Consider the following 17,661-nt stretch of genomic DNA (forward strand, 5'->3'; position numbering starts at 1 on the left):
GATACGATTTCAATTTTCTTAAATTTACTGAGGCTTGATTTGTGAACCAAGATGTGATCTACCTTGGAGAATGTTCCATGAACACTTGAGAAGAAAGTGTAATCTGCTGTTTTTTGGATGGAATGTCCTAAAAATATCAATTAAATCTCTCTGGTCTATTGTGTCATTTAAAGTGTCTGTTTCCTTATTAATTTTCTGTTTGGATGATCTGTCCATTGGTGTAAGTGAGGTGTTAAAGTCCCCCACTATTATTGTGTTACTGTCGATTTCCTCTTTTAGAGCTGTTAGCAGTTGTCTTATGTAGTGTGGTGCTCTTATGTTGGGTGCACATATATTTATAATTGTTTTATCTTCTTCTTGGATTGATCCCTTGATCATTATGTAGTGTCCTTCCTTGTCTCGTGTAACTTTCTTTATTTTAAAGTCTATTTTATTTGATATGAGTATTGCTACTCCAGCTTTCTTTTGATTTCCATTTGCATGGAATATCTTTTTCCATCCCCTCACTTTCAGTCTGTATGTGTCCCTAGGTCTGAAGTGGGTCTCTTGTAGACAGCATATATATGGGTCTTGTTTTTGTATCCATTCAGCAAGCCTGTGTCTTTTGGTTGGAGCATTTAATCCATTCACGTTTAAGGTAATTATCGATATGTATGTTCCTATGACCATTTTCTTAATTGTTTTGGGTTTGTTTTTGTAGGTCCTTTTCTTCTCTTGTGTTTCCCACTTAGCGAAGTTCCTTTAGCATTTGTTGTAGAGCTGGTTTCGTGGTGCTGAATTCTCTTAACTTTTGCTTGTCTGTAAAGGTTTTTATTTCTCCATTGTATCTGAATGAGATCCTTGCTGGGTAGAGTAATCTTGGTTGTAGGTTCTTCCCTTTCATCACTTTAAGTATATCATGTCACTCCCTTCTGGCTTCTAGAGTTTCTGCTGAGAAATCAGCTGTTAACCTTATGGGAGTTCCCTTGTATGTTATTTGTCATTTTTCCCTTGCTGCTTTCACTAATTTTTCTTTGTCTTTAATTTTTGCCAGTCTGATTACTATGTGTCTCGGCGTGTTTCTCCTTGGGTCTATCCTGTATGAGAGTCTCTGAGCTTCCTGGACTTGGTTGGCTATTTCCTTTCTCATCTTAGGGAATTTTTCGACTATAATCTGTTGAAATATTTTGTCTGGTCCTTTCTGTCTCTCTTCTCCTTCTGCGACCCCTATAATGCGAATGTTGTTGTGTTTAATGTTGTCCCAGAGGTCTCTTAGGCTGTGTTCATTTCTTTTCATTCTTTTTTCTTTATTCTGTTCCACAGCAGTGAATTCCACCATTCTGTCTTCCACGTCACTTACCCGTTCTTCTGACTCAGTTTTTCTGCTATTGATTCCTTCTAGTGTAGTTTTCATTTCAGTTATTGTATTGTTCATCTCTGTTTGTTTGTTCTTTAATTCTTCTAGGTCTTTGTTAAACATTTCTTGCATCTTCTCGATCTTTGCCTCCATTGTTTTTCCAAGGTCCTGGATCATCTTCACTATCATTACTCTGAATTCTTTTTCTGGAAGATTGCCTATCTCCACTTCATGTAGTTGTTTTTCTGGAGTTTTATTTTGTTCCTTCTTCTGGTACATAGCCCTCTGCCTTTTCATCTTGTCTATCTTTTTGTGAATGTGGTTTTTGTTCCACAGGCTGCAGGATTGTAGTTCTTCTTGCTTCTGCTGTCTGCCCTCTGGTGGATGAGGCTATCTAAGAGGCTTGTGCAAGTTTCCTGATAGGAAGGACTGGTGGTGGTTAGAGCTGACTGTTGCTCTGGTGGGCAGAGCTCACTAAAACTTTAATCCTCTTGACTGCTGATGGGTGGGGCTGGGTTCCCTCCCTGGTGGTTGTTTGGCCTGAGGCAACCCAACACTGGAGCCTACCTGGGCTCTTTGGTGGGGCTAATGGCGGACTCTGGGAGGGCTCAAGCCAAGGAGTACTTCCCAGAACTTCTGCTGCCAGTGTCCTTGTCCCCACTGTGAGCCCCAGCCACCCCCCGCCTCTGCAGGAGACCCTCCAACACTAGTAGGTAGGTCTGGTTCAGTCTCCCCTGGTGTCACTGCTCCTTCCCCTGGGTCCCGATGCACAGACTACTTTGTGTGTGCCCTCCAAGAGTGGAGTCTCTGTTTCCCCCAGTCCTGTCGAAGTCCTACAATCAAATCCCACTAGACTTCAAAGTCTGATTCTCTAGGAATTCCTCCTCCTGTTGCCAGACCCCCAGGTTGGGAAGCCTGACGTGGGGCTCAGAACCTTCACTCCAGTGGGTGGACTTCTATGGTATAAGTGTTCTCCAGTCTGTGAGTGCCCCACCCAACAGTTATGGGATTTGATTTTACTGTGATTGAGCCCCTCCTACCATCTCATTTTGGCTTCTCCTTTGTCTTTGGATGTGGGGTATCTTTTTTGGTAAGTTCCAGTGTCTTCCTGTCAATTATTGTCCAGCAGCTAGTTGTGATCTGGTGTTCTCGCAAGAGGGAGTGAGAGCGCGTCCTTCTACTCTGCTATCTTGGTTCAGGGCCAAACATTTATTTTCTTGAATAAAACAAATATTGCTCGTAAAGATGTGTGAATCTTTCAGTATTTAAAATATTCTGGGTGTTCCAAATGTTCTTTCATTCTGTAATTTAATATTGAGTTGTGTAATTTAGTACCTATTTTGCATGAGGCGCTTTGCTGTACTCCATGGGAGGTGAAGCAAGAGTTGAGATAAAGATAAATCAGGGCCATTAATAAACAAATTTTGAAGGGAGAGGCAATACCTTTGCAAAAATATGTTTACTATAACAAATATGAAAAATGTCATAATGTAGGACAAATTCTTTTGAAGTTCAGAATAAATTTTGACTATCTTAACATTTTCAAATATACATTACTAATACGACCTTCTTTTCCAAGCTTGGAATGCAAAGGTAATTATATCTCCTTTGTAATACCAACTAATTATTTCATCAGCAAGAATCTCAATATTTCCCTTTAGGAACCACTACTTGTTCTGAACTATCCAAGTTTACTTACTCAGTTTACTTACTCAAATTTACTTATTCAGCCCAATGTGGCTATTCCTACTTCCAAATATCACATGGAGAGAACCAGGAGGTCTAACAAAACCACTAGTGTAATTGTTCAGTAGCAGCCCCATCACTTAACTACTGAGCACTGGATGCCCACAGGATGCTTGTCCACTTGTAATGATTTCTTTGCTGGCTCTTGCTGCAGTTCTTTTAGTTCATAATCAAATTTTCAGTCATTGCATCCAAATATGACCGCCAGCATGTTTCTGGCTGGGCTAAGAGTAGCTTCTACCATATCCACATTTTGTACATTTTGTGGATATGCACCACCAACATGCAACCTTGGTGTTAAAATTGGGACACGACAATTTTTTGCACATTTCTTAGGAACGTTTGGAGTCCTTCCTGCTGGAAGAGTTCAGTTAGCATCAACTCTGTCTACTGAAGATATTCTAATAACATTGAAACTCAGAAGAGAGGGGGCCAGGTTCTTGATTCTTCAGTCCCATAAATTCCCTTAGCTCCTATGCAAATTTTCCTACCTCTTCCCCAAAGGTCAACTCTGCCTACCAACAACTACTGGGAGGAGCTGCCTTAATCTAGCCACCAAGACTACCATTACACATAGTTATATTTTCCCCAATATTTGAGTTTGTCTTAAAACCACTTTGTATCTTTTGTTGGCTCTCTGGAAGAGTTTCAAAGTGGTTTTAAAAGTTACACTCTGATATTACTTAGATAATTAACTTAGAATATATGGTCTCAGTAAGACCAGAAGGAAAACATATTAGATCTTGGGTATGAGGGTTGCTATGGGATTGATGTGATGTACATTTCATTTTACAGACGCTCAACTAAGCAATTTGTCAAGAAAGGAGAAAAGAAGCTCAGAGTAGTTTTCTTTAAGAAGAGGCAAATGTATATAAGTCCATGCCACTCTCTCACTTTGTCCCAGGACATATATACACTACCAAATGTAAAACCGATAGCTAGTGGGAAGCAGCCACATAGCACAGGGAGATCAGCTCAGTGCTTTGTGACCACCTAGAGGGATGGGATAGGGAGGGTGGGAGGGAGGGAGACACAAGAGGGAAGAGATATGGGGATATATGTATATGTATAGCTGATTCACTTTGTTATAAAGCAGAAACTAACACAACATTGTAAAGCAATTATACTCCAATAAAGATGTTAAAAAAAAGAAAAAGAAAAAGAAAAAGAATAAGAAGAGGTTGAGATATATTTGCTAGTAGTAGGTAAGCCTCTGTCTCCTCACCTATAAAATGGGGAGAGCAATGATACCAACTGAAACGGATTACTGGAGAATTAAATAAGATGATGCATGTAAATATTTAATACACTAATAAGCATTTAATAAACGATTAAAAAAAAGAGGCAAATGAAACTAGTAAGTCTTCATGTAGCTGAGGGGAGAAATGTGATTGTCAACTTGGGTGTGCTGCTGCCTGGGAAAGGCACATCATATCTGTAATTTCTCTCCATCAACAACAGCCTTGTGAATCTGGAGGACAATTTTCTACCCCACTAAGGAGAAAGTAAGAGACTGATACATGAAACTTAGATAAAAAGAAAACTAAGTAGTGTTAAGTGAGGAAGCTAAAGACAAATGGAAGACTGCATCTGCAAGGAAGTTAAATCTTGTAGCAGAAATATAAGTGAAGCCAGTGAAGCTACTAAAAACCTCAGCACAGTGAGAAAGCCCCAGAAAGGTCTTTGGCCAAGTTAAGGAAGAACAGCTTCTTCCCAGACTAGAAACAGACTAGAGCTGAGGTTGGATGGACAACAGCTAAGGATCATCAACAAAGGTACAGAAATGTACCTAGGTTTTTATTAACATACTTTAAAGTTGTTTTCAATTTGGTACTTACTTTAAAAATAATAATGATGAAAAAAACCAAACAAACAAAAAAATAATAATGATGTTTCATAATTCAGGCCAATGTTTATACTTCACTATGTTAATAAGTTACCTTTTTACACACTAATATCAAAGTATGCAACTGTATAACATAAGGCACTAGCCAGCACTTTTTGGCCATATATTCTAACAGAAAGCAAAGCATCCAGAATAAATGAGGTAACTTTTGATGACTGGTCTTTCAAACCCGTAATTGATCCTGTAAAGAGGCAGCAAATGTCATGCAGATTAAAGATGGAAAGAGGTCTAAACCCCATCAAAGATTTGTTATGTTTGCACCATGGGTTTTTTTCCTGTTTCTCACATAAATATTGTTATCAGCAGAGAAACAAACACATAAATAATGCATAACTTATTTAAAAAAATTGATATCTGGGTAATTTTTCAGGAACCTATAACAAGACCATATTTTTGAGAAATAAATATATTTATCTGTTTATTGTATTTTGTGTTTCTGATAAAAGCTGCATTTTGTTTTACAGTTGAACACTGAATTCTCAGATGTTTGTGACTGCCAGTAATTCTGGTTTGTGTTGATTTAAGCAACAAAATCAAAGTATGTGGCATTACTGAGGGATTAATGGCCAGCTAAAACTGGCCATGGAATAATGATCTACAGGAATTATCTTTCATCAAGGTTATTATTGCTTTCTAATGCTGAAAATCAGAACAGGGAAAGTATGTGAAATAAAATAATAAGGTTTCAGTTATACAAACAACACCAAGGGATTATTTTCAGGAAATGAATGTTTGAGACGGATGAGTCAATTTGAATGATAAATAACATTTCAATGCCCCTTTTAAGTGGAAAGTTCATTCTTTCCACACCAGTTTAAGTACTTATTTCACTAACTCTCTGGAGAAATATAGGAGTTGAAATAAAGGAACTAAAGAACTGAATTCAATTATTGTCATTGACCAAGAGGAATTGATCAAAAGTCGCACTTTTGCATTAAATAGACCTTCCATGCAAACACATCTTTTAATATAGGACACATGAAAAAACTTAATTATGTCTAAAACTGTGTATTTTAAGGTACTTCAAAGTAGTATTGGGCAATCCAATCATTATTTTTAATATTCCAAAATATCCAATGAACATCACCTTTTAGTCTTTGTTAGAACTGCTTGGGATGACTAAAACATCCATTTGCTAAGTTGAATTCAGTCAACTTAGTATCAAAACGGTGGTTAACTTTTAAGAATATTGTTATTCACAAATATTGAGAAATTACTGATAACCTATTGTTCGTGGTTTAGGTGACAAAATATTCCACACCATGGGGCTCGGAGCAGGGGGAGTAATAAAAAGGTCTCTAGGTGGTACCTGCTCAGCTTCATCAGCCTAATTGGCTTTAATTAAGCCTAGGTCACAGACTGGGAGAAAAGGCACATGTGATTCTCCAAATCCCAGGGATTCTACAGTCAACCACCAAGGGAAAAGTGGGGAAGCAGAGATTTCCCCGGAGTATACAAGCAAGAGATCTGATAGATGGCAAGACCTTTTGGTATCTGAAAGCAACCTGTGTAATCACCTTCAGTATTTTAATGAATGTGTGTGCTAGTTTCCAATAGCTTTAAGTCCCGGAATGAGATCTTGTTCTTTTTCAATAATTTAAAATATACATTTAAATATCATACACTTAAATATGAATGTGTATGTATATGTATGTATTACATACATATGTATATGTATAGATATACATACGTATACATATATATGCATACATATACACATACATTTCCACTTCAGAGACTGGAGTGGCATAAACTTAAAAGACGTTTTCTCTATGTTTCTGCATTAGCAGAGGAATTCATCTTCATTACTTCCAAAGAAAGAGTTAATGGAATATTTTTGTCTGCAGTCTTTCAAAATAACTTGCTATATGCTAAAGGTCAGAAATTAGAGATTCAGATGCTATCCAAAGCAAAATCATGTCACCCTTGATGTCCGATTATCAAGGCTCACCTCCTTTGTTTTTACCTAGATAAAAACTGACATCCACCCTTCTACACTACGTTATTTGATGCTGGGGCTAGGATTCTGCAAATCACATTTCTGCTTTGCCTGTTGATCCCCTATCATTTTCCACCAATAGTGGCCGCTAGAGGGAGCCTAGAAGGTAAGCTCCTTTCTGCTCTCTTCCTGTTCTATCACTGTTGTCTTAGCAGTGGCGCTCCACCCTGTGATGGGCATATGGCCTCAGTGTCCTGCTTTATCTCAGTATTCTTAGAACTAACATGAACGATTCATTCTTAGAGGTATAGGTAGCAGCACCAACTGAGAAGTCTTCCTAGCTTTTCCAAGCTCCCGAGGTACCAGCACCTGCTGGCAGCACCTAGAGAGCCCCTCTGCCTCCACCCTCACCCCCTCCCACACGTGGTTCTGAGTTCTAGCTCCTCTGGGCTATAAAGATAGGACTTTGTGAGAGACTGGATGTGGGAGAGAGAGGCAATAAAGATGAAGTTTAAGATTCTGGTCTGGAGATGTAGTAGCTTCTTATAGTCACTCCCTCTCTTACTCTGATGTTCTCTCTTCCTACTCATTTCTCCAGTACCTGTGTAACCAACTCGTCTTTTAAATTCTCACTGCTGAAATGTCCAATGTGGTTTCTATTTTCCTGATTGGACCCTTACTGATGCACCACTTACCCAGAAAACCGCTTTCATGTGATGCCTAAAAGAATCAGATGAACCAGCTTTACCCATGTAGACTACGCCATTAACAAGTATTAATCAAGCTCTTCAATATATAGGCACAAGATATCAGGAAAATGACAAGACATAAAACCCAGTTCCTCGTTCAACCACTGTGTTCTGGCCGCGCTGGCCTTCTTTCAGTTCCTCACATATTCCACGCTTTCCTCCAGCTCAGGGTCCACACACATGCTGTTCCTTTTGCCTGGAATATTCTTCCTGACATTCACCTGGTTCACACTTATTCCTTTTCCATATCTAAATTCATTTATCACTTCCCCAGGGGAACTTTCCCAAACCCTCCAAGGTGCTCAGAGCACTCTGTACTTATTAAAAGAGTAGTATTTAAATAAATAATTGAGTAATTAGTTACTAAGGTTTAGAATTTAAACTCTACTATGGCAGAAACCATTTCTGTAGAATATTGCCTGTTTCATAACTGTTTCTCCAGTTCTTTTAATCTCAGGAGTTAAATAACAGTAACCATACAAATATAACAATTATTGAAGACTAGCTATGTGCCAAACACTATATAAACATGTTACGTGTATAATTTCATTTAACTCTCCCAACAACCTTAAAAGATAGATACTATTATCACATTGAACAATGAAGGCGCCTAAGGCATAGAGATGGTAAATGGTTTGAACAAGGTCATACAGCTAACCAGTGATGCAGCCAGGAGTCCAGGAACTCTTATTCCAGAGCCTGTACTTAGAATCAGTGAGGGAAAGACAAAGCTGATAGTCTAATTGGGAAGACAAAGCTTATATTTGACAGACAGGCAGTACACGTTAAGTTTGAAAAAACTAGTGTAGACATTGTGTGTTACCAGAACACAGAGAAAGGGCAGATCCCTAAGGCAGGGGTGGTGAGTCTTCATGGAGTGGCTGAGATTTCAACTGGACCTTGAAGTTAGAACTGCACTAGATGAGGAGAAAGGAGAGGAAAGGGCACCTGAGGCAGAGTAAACAGCCCAAGAAAATGTCCTTCAACTCCTTCACCTTCAGGTAACCTTTAAAAACAAAGAAAACCACTGAAAAAATTACAAGATGTATTTTTATTTTTTTTGGATTGAGGCTCTTATGACTCTTTTCCCAGTAGTCAAAAATAAGCAAGAGTTACCAATTTCCTATAAGGTACTTCTAATCCAAAAAGGACAATCACAAAAACACTGGAACACAGGGATGTAAGCCAAGGTACAGTTGGGCAAGTGGCAGACTGCATCAGGGGGCACCAGAACACGATGCTTACCATTGGCCACTGCAGATACAGTGGAAGACAGCCACAAAAAACAAAACAAAACAAAAAAACCTGGCACAGTAGCATTTGTCCTACAGAGCCAGGCAGGAAGTCTGTGTTCCAAAACTGACACTGAGCTGGGACTCAGCATACTCTCGATAAAGCACAGAATAAAAGGAAGCCTGTAGGATTCAGCTGACAAAATATTCAAAGCCAGAACTGAAAGAAGTCACTGATAGAAATGGGTCAGGAAGTGGAGCTGGTACTATTAGCAAACATAGACGGAGGCAGGTTCTTTTGAAGGATGGGCATATAGAAAATGGGAAAGTTTCAGGAAGGATCAAAAGACACCTGGATTCAGGCTGATTTTTTTCTTCACATAGGAACAGTAGAAAGTTCAGAACTAATATGGTCCTTGATGTGCTCAGGCTCAAATAAACTGAGCCGGATTTCACTCCATATAAGCCATCTTGATTTTGATACTTATCCCTTCACAAATGATAAAATTTGTCCTACCTTATGAAATCAAATATTATTATCTATGTTTGCACAGTTCTGTTTTCTTTATTCTCTTCATTTTACTATTTCATATTGTTAAATTTTGGTAAACACAATTCCATTTTGTTATTCTGTTAAAAATATTTCCAGACATTGATACATGAAATAAATTAATTGAATGAGATAAATACATTGATGTATATATATAGTTTTTCAAAAACAGAATTATACACTATATGTTATTTTTTAAACCCTTATTCCACTCAGCAATATGTTCAGACATCTCTGACAAGGAATATATTTCTTCATCGTTTATCATCTATTTTTCAAAATGGGAAAACTGAAATCCAGAGGAATAAAACAACTAGTCAAAGTTTCAAAGGGAATGGTTTAGAAAAGGCATTCATTAAACATCAATTTTTATGTAACACAACACAAAAGAAGTTAAATCAATGTGGACCTTGATCAACAGGTACGTACTATATAAGATAAAAAGAAAACCCACAGAAATTACAAAGCCTAAAAAAAATACTCCTAAAAATTTTCTTGAAGTAGTTCACAGTCTACAGAGGAGTTCTGCAGAAATCATTTGATTTTCAAAACAATCCAAAGAATTGGCTAAATCAGGTATTTGGTTAATGATTAATGTTGATAAATGTCTCCGGGTCTATTGTATCAGTCCCGCCTGCATAAAATATTCTGCCTCATTCCTCTGATCTCGACTCACTACAAACCTATTAACTAATGATTCAGAACTTGCTATCTCCACTTCCTCATTCAACAATTGATTCTTCAACCCACTCCAATATGTCCAACCTTCTTACTCTATTGACCTCCATTTGCTAAATCCAATAGACACTTTTCTGTCCTTATCTTTTCTAAACATTCCAGCAGTACTTCATGCATGTTACCACATCTTTCTTCTGAAAACTTTCTCTTCTCCTGGCTTCCAGGACACTATGTTTTCCTGGATTTCCTTCAGAATTACTAGCTGCTCTTTCTTAGTTTCTTTTGCCAAATTCTTCCCAGTTTCTTAGTGTTTAAGTGTCTTGGGAATTTTCCCCCAGCCATCTTCTCTTCTCTAGCTGTACTTTTGCCTTATTTACCTCATTCAGTCCAGAGACTTTAAAGGATACCCATGTGCTGACAACTACCAAAGTTGTATCTACAGCCCTAATCAACCCACTCCCAAACTCCAGACTCATATTCTCAAATGCCTACTAGACAACTCTATTTGAATGTCTAATAAAATTTCAAACTCAACAAATCTAAAATACTATACCCCTCCCAACAACAATGGAATCTAGGTATTCCTCCAGTTTTCATCACATCAGTAAGTTTTATCACCATTTAGCCATTGCTCAAGCCAAAAGTCCAGAATGCTTTTAGATTCTTCTCTTTCCATCACTCTCTCATACATAATCTCTCCAAGTCTTGGAGAGACTCTAACTTCTTTTTTTTTAATTTTTTTTTTATTTGGTTGCATTGGGTTTTCGTTGCTGCGCATGGGTTCAGTAGTTGTGGCTCGCGGGCTCTAGAGCGCAGGCTTAGTAGTTGAGGCGCACGGGCTTAGTTGCTCTGCGGCATGTGGGATCTTCCCGGACCAGGGCTTGAACCCATGTCCCCTGCATTGGCAGGTGGATTCTTAACCACAGAGCCACCAGGGAAGTCCTCTAACTTCTTAATAATTTTCAGATCTGTGCACCTATTTCTGTATCCACTGCTAGCACCCCACTTTAAGAAGTATTGGAAGGTCAGACTCTGGAGCTCCTCCACTTACTAGCTGTAAGGGCAAGTTACCTAACTTCTCTGTGCCTCAGGTTCCTCACCTACAAAATGGCCTATCTGATAGGATTGATAGGTTGTGAAAATTAATCAGTCAACATATGTAGACTGCTTACAAAAGAAACTGGAGTTTTTAGGTTAGGAACAGGTAGCTCTTGTTTTTATTTTACTTAAGTTGAAAAAAATCAACACTCTTCTGAAGAAATTAACAGAATCCAGAGTCTACACAAAATATTATCCACATGTCCAGGAGACAATCCAAAATTACTTTATATACAAAGAAACAGAAAAATACAAACCAAATTCAAAAGGAAAGGCAATCAATGGAGAATAACCCTAAAGTGATGCAGATGCAGATGTTCAAATTAGTAGACAAGGATTTTGAAGCAGCTATTATAATTATGCATAATATTACAAAGAAAAATACATAATGAATAAAAGAGCAGGAAAATTTGGCAGAGAAACATAAACTGTAACAAAATATCAAAAGAAGTTCTTGAACTGAAAAATAAAAAGCTAAAAAAATTTAAAAATCACTGAATGAGATTAACAGAAGATTGAAGATGACAAAGCAAAGTGCACTTGAAGATAGATCAATAGGTTATCCAACCTGAATAACAGAGACAAAAAAGATTGAAAAAAGTTTACAGAGCCTCAGGGACCTGTGGAATAATATCAAAAGTCTCATAAAGTGTCACTGGGATGCCAAAAGAAAAGGTGAGAAAATAGGGCATACATTGCTATATGCATTTGGCAAATGTGTCAAATAGTACATTTATATTTGTGCATTACAAATATGTATGTTTCATCACAAAAGAAAAAAAGAATCATAAAAAATTCAGATTCCTAGTTAAGTTTATTCATGCTGCAGTGTTTATGGGTTGTGTATTGATACCTGCACTTACTTTGAAATGCATCAAAAAAATAAGATGGCCTGATAGAGGGATGATTAGAGGAACAGACATGTGACAAAGTGAGAATAGTAAATGGTTATTTTAGAATCTTTGAGGTAGGTATGTACTGTAACACTCTGTAATTTTTTTCATGTTTTCTGTATTTTTATAATAAAGTGATGGAAATTTATAAATTAAGTAAAACATTTTCAGTGTTTTTTTATCCAAAACTTACCCAAAATTATCTATGAAAATAAAATTCTAAAAAGAGTGTAAGTGCTATAGACCCATTACTTATTATTATTTGAGCTACTTTTATCTTTCCTGGACAGCTGTAATAGTCTCCTAGCTGATCTCTTTACTTTCTCCCTCTCCAACTCATTCTCCATTTAGCAGCCAGAATGACACTATAAAAATGTAAATCTGGATATGCTGATTGCCTTGCTTAAAATGCACTAATGGTTTCTCTTGCTCTGAGAATAAAATGTAACCTCCTCTTAGCCTACAAGGCCTGCCTCCGTGAGTGCTTGTTACTTGACCCACCAAGCTCTTTCCCATTGGCAGGCTTTGCACTTGCTGTCCCTTCTGCTTGTAATGCCTTTCCGCCAGCCCTTTAGTGACTGACCAATTCTCATTCTTTAGCTCTATCTCATGATCCTTTTTTATTTCCTTCATAGCACTTATCACAATTTGTAATTATCTAGTTTTCTATTTATTTGCTTATTGTCTGTCTCCTCAGCTAGAGCTCATAAAAGTAAAAGATTTCACTCTTGTTCACCATTGTCTTCCTGGGGCCTGAAGTGGGCTCTGATTAGACATTAAGTATTTTGCCTGATATCTCAAATTTACTGAATTGCAAAACTGTGACTCAAACCCAGTTTTTCTGTGATCTCTTTCATGATACCAATTGGGTAGGGAGAAAGTACACTGCATGATTTCTATCCTCCTGGAGTTTCAAGTCCAAAAAGAAAAGATCAAACACAGAATCCAAGTGACAATTGGTTCCAAGCTCCAGAAAATCCCTGCACTTCATGCTTCTCACATCTTTTCCCGTGAGAATCCGGGCTCAGCATCATAAGGATTTATCATGTCCCTGATCTCCCACATAGTGTCTGCCACTAAATCCTGTTATTTGCCTCCCTACATCTCTCCATTCCCTACTACAGCTACACTGTCCAGGCCACCTCTGTCCTTTGTCAAGACTATGATGATCAAGTGGTCCCCCTGCCTTCAGTCTTGCCTCTATTCCCTACACTGCAGCCAAGGTAATCCTTGTGAAATGGAAATCTAATTGTGTTGTTTCCCTACTCCAAACCCTACAACTGTCTTAGGATGAAGTCCAGTCTCATTAGCATTTCTTTCAAGGCTCCTCAGGAGAGGTAGGTAGACACCTCCTTATTTCTGCAGGTCCATTTCCTGTTACTCCTCTCCCTGAACTCCAACATTTCAGCTCCCCAACCACCCATGACTCTCTCTCCCTGTCGGCTAATTCTCCTGCCAGAACAAGGCTCTGCCTGCTCTTGGGCTGACCTCCTCCCGCTCAGCCTCAAGTTTCAACTCAGACATCACTTCCCCTGTGAGAGCGTCTCACAGGTTACGTGTTTATGCGGTGTGTTCCCACGGTCTCCTATTCTTCCTCTATCAGAACACTTCTTCTATTATTTATATTTGCTTTTTTAATTGTGTTCCTTTGCTGCTCCATTATAAGCTCCCTGAAGTCAGAAACCCTGTCTATCCTGTCTTTCTCACCAGTATATGCCCAGTGGCTTGAACATACTAAATGGTTAGTAAATATTTATTGGTTGGATGGATGGATCGATGGATGGATGGACGGAGAGACAGATCATAGCACTTGAAAATGTCTCCAAAATAATCATACAAACCCTCTTAAATAAAATAAGCTGGATTACTCCATTTATGGATAGGAAGTCGTAGTCACAAGGCAGAGGCCTACTGGTGGCAGACATTGGTGGACAGAGAGAAGCTGTCCCATCTTGGTTACAATGTTCTATCCACATAATGGTTAACCAGCTTCTTCTAGTTAAGGGAGTTTATTTGATTACTTTGGAGAACCAATTCCTACAGAGAGCAGACAGACATTCTGGTAAGGTTTCAAGTGACACTAATAATTCAGAAGGATAAAGGGTTAGAGACCAGGAAGATAAAAAAAAAAAAATCTATTTCAAATGCTCTCATAGAGCAACTGTAGTATTTCACTACCAGGTATCTTTGCATGCCATTATTTATAGAGGATTAATTTTATTTAGGGTTTCTTGAGTTACACAGCTTTTGCTGTGCTTTTCACAATCCCCAGTCAAAATTCTGACCTAGTTTGCCTCTTAACTGGTGCTCATCAAAGCAGGTAGTTTCCAGGATGGACGACAGCTTTGAGAAGATAGGCAGAGAACATTATGATCAACAATATGAGCACGATTTTTCTAAAAAGCACAATACAAACTGTCATTCTTAGAAGAGATATTTCTGAGTCTTTCTTCCTTACTGCCAAAGAAAAAATATAATTATAATGCAGTTAAATTCAAAGGTTGGGACCTTAAGACACATATTAGTCTCTTGTCACGATTGTGGTCCCAGATGACAAAAATTTCTCTAGAAATACAAACTATGGCAATTCACAGACTTTCATTAAATGTACAGTCAGCTCCCTGATGCTCTCTTGAAGGACCTGGTTAGTGAAAACAAGGTCCCTAATTGAAAACACAGTTTTAATATTTACTTTCCAGGGAGTTGTAAAGGTACCATAAACAAACTCTAATCCCCTCTAATGTTTGCATAACTATTAGTCTTCTGAAACTATTAGACTTGTTCAGTTTTAAAATTTCACAGGTGTAGCACCAAATTCTTAATGGCTGAAGATTATTTAATAGGCAGTAAATCTCAGTCCAGGTGTATAAGAAGTGCAGCTATTTTAAACTTACTTTTAGAGTTCAACCTGTACAAGAAAATCCAGGAAGAAATAGATCATTACTATTTTGAGTACTTTCCTGTCACATTTCTTTTATCTATAGCAGAGCATGCATAGTATGTGGCAGGAACGTTTGTCAAACAGAACATTTTTTCTGACTGCCTCATGTGATGTGACTCAGGGTCCAACTTGCTGCAGTGAGAAGCAAGGGACACAGAGCAATGACAGGCTGAGGAGGTCACAGACACATGGTTCCTGGAATGTGCGTGATCCTTGACTGGTGAGTGTATAAGAGGGAGGTGCTGGGTCAGGGAACAGCTTTATCCAGACTGAGTACACGTTGACTTGATACCAGCAGTAGAGAATGTCTAGTCCCCTGGTTGGATCTAATTCTATGTGTGTTTGATCTGGCACAGACCTTAGCTGGCTCTACCCAAAGAATTTCCCCTACTGGGCTTCTGGCACTGTGTTATTTAGAGACAAGACTCTAAACCAGCAATGAGTATAGAGATAACTGATCAAAACTTCAGATGATTTATAACTGAACTCCAGGTGAATAGGGTACAGTAAAACAAACAAACAAACAACCAAACAAAAAACCCCAAAAAACCCCAAAATGAAACCAAAAAACCCCTGCACTCATTTAATCCTTCTTCTCCTCATTCTTTTCAACGCCCCTTGCTTTATGACTGACCTTTCACACCCTCTCTTCTTTTGTGCCTTCCCCTCCACTCCTCTACCCCTCACCCTCTACTGATTACTCCCCTACATTATTGCCTATGTAAATTTAGGCAAATTTCTCAGCATCTTGGAATCTCAGTTTCTTCATCTATAAAGTGGGGTTAATAATATGTCTCCATGAATTTCTCTGCTGCAGAGCGCTTCCACAGTGTTCAACTAAATGGCACGGATCTCAAGTTCTCCCCTCTGCAAGTGCTTCTTCCTTGAAGACCATCCCCAGTCCTGGCTTATCGTTGGAGATTCCAGCTGAATGCATAAGGGCACACTCACGGAGCACCAGCCACAATTTGCATGGGAAGAAAGAGGAACGCAATCCAAGAATAAAGGAGAAGGCGCTAACGCACTCTAAATGTGGGACTGCAGATCATGAGCTTGATTCGGCCTTTAAGACATTTCCTTTCACAGGCTGAGATTACAATAACAAGCGTGTACCCAGTTTCGTGCTAAAACCTTATTCATGAACCTGCCGCTCATCCGTAATGATGGAAGGTTAGACTCATTCCAAATAGAAGAGTGAGCTACAGCCAACTTTTGATTAATGAAGGACAGCTGATCTGATTTGGAGCTCCTCTGGGGGTCCTGCAAGACCACATTTCTGTCACATGCACCATTTTATCATCAATTTTCCTGCTCTGAGGCTGATCCTGGTAAGAAGCCGTTAATTACTTTCAGTCATGCACATGCCATCAGCCAGCTGGGGAGATGGGATGTCAATCTGCCTCTTTTTTGGGAAGAGGGGGAGGCTAGATGGAACCCTAAACATCCCAAGATGCTATTTCAGCTGACATTTTCTGCTTATCTCCTCCTTGCTCTTCCTGTCTTCTCCTGATGCTCCAGATTACAGCTGAGGATCTGGTAGTGCTGGTAAAGACATCCAGGCTTGAATGCAATGGGGGCAGCAAGGCTGTAACTATAATTAAGAACTCAAGTTCTAGGTAGTCCCTGATTAATTCATTCATTCAATCCATCAGTCAATAAGCATTCATTGTCTCTCCACATACCCAGGAAGCACTACATTCAAGCCTGTTCTAGTAAACTTACTTTTGTTGGAATAATTCCCAATGGTGGCTGTGTCTAAATATCCTGTGGAGTCTGGGGGTGGGAAGGTGGGGGAATGCATATTCCTGGGCCCTGTTCTCCAAAAATCCTGATTCAGTATTTCTAGTGGGGTTCTCAGCATCTGTATGCAGATGTGCAGCACAATCCCTCCGTTTCATTACCATGTGCCTATCATGAATGTCTTCCTCTAGTCATACTCTCTTTGGTCACGAACACTATCTATTCACATTACTTAGCTAATCAGATAAACTTAGTCAGGACCTTTCCTCTCCTACAAGGAATATCCATCCACTGGACAAATATATACAAGCCCTGAGCCAGGAACTCAGTATATGTCATATATCAATGATAAGCCCTGGTCCTCCCTCAGCTGTTTTCACAATGGTCTTCTGGAGACAATAGTCTTCTCATAGAATACACTAGAGGAGATTTTCAGACCAAGGGAAGGTGGTGCTTTCAGGGACGTTTCCAAAAACAGGTAGTTTAGCTGCCACTTAATCTGACCCAAGGTAGAGCTAGCCTACACCAGGTTCTCACGATTCGGGGGACTGGGGGCGATCTTCTTCCTTACCCTCTTTAGAAGTAACAGCCTGGAATTGGGCCTTCTGTTGAAGCATAGAAACCTGAATCCTAGAACAGACCATGACCTTAGGAGACCCCCCGAGAGAATCTGAAAAACAGATCAGCAACTTCAACATAATCAAGAGTTGGCAGAGAGCGCTGGATAAGCTTAGAAAGATGATTAGTTTGTGCCTGACTTAAATGTTCTGCCTAATTTTCATTATACAAGTTGACATATTTTAAATTTGAGATTATCTATGCCAAAATCTTTTTTCTTAATAATCTGGAGTTG

At 38.9% G+C, this 17,661-nt stretch overlaps 1 long non-coding RNA gene across 4 annotated transcripts in view; it reads left to right on the forward strand.

Annotated features, from left to right (window-relative positions):
- The first annotated feature begins 861 nt into the window (after window positions 1-861).
- LOC309666450 overlaps window positions 862-17,661 on the forward strand; it is a 42,094-nt gene continuing 25,294 nt past the window's right edge. For 3 of the 4 annotated variants that reach the window (XR_014267114.1, XR_014267115.1, XR_014267116.1), the window contains exon 1: window positions 862-16,396. This is a non-coding gene — a long non-coding RNA (uncharacterized lncRNA). The remainder of the gene's footprint in view (window positions 16,397-17,661) is intronic. The other variant, XR_014267117.1, reaches the window with a different exon arrangement.

This window comes from Balaenoptera physalus (assembly GCF_965194825.1).
Source record: "Balaenoptera physalus genome assembly, chromosome: 1".
Classification (NCBI taxonomy): domain Eukaryota; kingdom Metazoa; phylum Chordata; class Mammalia; order Artiodactyla; family Balaenopteridae; genus Balaenoptera; species Balaenoptera physalus.